This window comes from Microtus ochrogaster, chromosome 7, assembly GCF_000317375.1.
Source record: "Microtus ochrogaster isolate Prairie Vole_2 chromosome 7, MicOch1.0, whole genome shotgun sequence".
Classification (NCBI taxonomy): domain Eukaryota; kingdom Metazoa; phylum Chordata; class Mammalia; order Rodentia; family Cricetidae; genus Microtus; species Microtus ochrogaster.
Window position 1 is genome coordinate 24,086,374 of NC_022014.1, and position 1,750 is coordinate 24,088,123.

A 1,750-nucleotide genomic window follows, 5' to 3' on the forward strand; every position below is an offset into this window, starting at 1 on the left:
CCTTCTCAGATCTTTGACGGAGTTGAAGATTATATAATTGTAGTTACTCTCTACATTATTTAGACTCCTTGAGATAGAATGTTTAGCAAAACTTTTATTCTCAATATTGTTTGTTATATTTGTTATTATTGTATATAGTTGTATTTGGTTTAGTTCTGTCTTATTTAAACAAAAAGGGGAGATGTAGGGATAAGTCCCGCCCCTTACGGGGTGTGTTCGCCTCGGGCTAATGTTTGCATATAAATTTGGCGAGCGTGCTCCCAGCTTCTGCTTCTGCTTTCCTGGTCTCCGCGGAACGGTGGTTCTGTAAGTCTATTAAAGCACCACCACCCCTGCCAAATACCCCAAAACTGTCAAGAAGCCTTAGCAGGTACAGTTAAGAGTTACTTACTGCCATGCCTGATGACATGAGTTAAATTCTTGGAATCACACAGAGATAGGAGAGAACCAGTATGATCTCCACACCTATGTGACAATATGCATGCACCATTCACCATACACACACATACACACATACACACACACACGCACACACACAATTTGATTATAAAGGTGAATATTTAGTTGAGAGAAAAAGAGAAGATTAGGAGAACTAAGGTATATCAGGTATCAGATAAGAAAAATAGACTGTACTTTGAACAAACCTTCCTGAAGCAGTGGGAATTGGAGGAAAGTAGACTGTTTAGTTGAGAAGGAGCTTGACCACAGAAGTGACTGTCTCATGACACTGGCAATGATCTAACTCAGTGCGCTATCAGACTCTAGAGGGCCTCTCCCTATTAGATAGGAGACAACCCTGATGTCTTTTAACAGGCCTCTCAACTCTACTAATGAACGGAAACCACATTTATAATTATGATCACTGTGTACTATTTCCTTTGCAATATGTTAAAATATGTTCTTTGGGTAGAAGGAGCTTCCTCTAGCTAAAATATTTTCCCTAGTATGAGAGATTGAACCTAGAGAAAGATCTGCATGTTAGACAAACATTCTGCAACTAAGCTACAACCCCAGCCCAGGATGGTTAGTAAGGATAAATCTTCCTGTTTTGTTTTAAAATGCCTTCAGAACACAAAAGCACAAGTAACAAAAGGAAAAGAGATTAATTGAACTTTATCAAAGTTTAGAACTTCATCTGGGTGTGGTAACTTATGCCTACACCTGCTTGGAAGGTTGAAGCAGGAGAATTTCAAATTTAGGACCAGTCAAAGTTTTGACCTTATAAAACAACAATAACATTAACAACAATGACGACGACAACAAGAAGCCCACAAATAAGTAAACAAGGAAGTCTCTGAGACCCCCAAAACAATGTATGTAAGCCATGCAACTGTCAGTGCTACCTAGATGGTTGACACCACCACATGGTTTGCTCACAGGACATAAATTAAACTGAAATTAGGTTACACTCTTTCTCCCTGATGGCTAGCCCTCAGTGCCAGGAAGTACTATGCAGACTTGCCAAATGGTCATCAAAAGTTTTACTCAGCTGTGAATGCTGCATGATAAAGTAGTGACCAGCCAGGCAAGTGCCCACTAATAGTGCAACCATTTTAAGTTTGTTTTGAGGGTGAATTCACAGGAAGGAATTCAAAGCTGATATGTAGACTCTGTCAAAAGCCTGTGGCTGGGAAAGTCATAAGACTTAATGGGGAGGCCGGGCGGTGGTGGCGCACGCCTTTAATCCCAGCACTCGGGAGGCAGAGGCAGGCGGATCTCTGTGAGTTCAAGACCAGCCTGGTCTACAGAG

The 1,750-nt window shown here is 41.0% G+C and overlaps 1 protein-coding gene across 3 annotated transcripts in view; it reads right to left on the reverse strand.

Annotated features, from left to right (window-relative positions):
• Positions 1 to 1,750, reverse strand: part of Smg6 (SMG6, nonsense mediated mRNA decay factor) — a 262,312-nt gene that overhangs the window by 97,439 nt on the left and 163,123 nt on the right. The window lies entirely within an intron of this gene.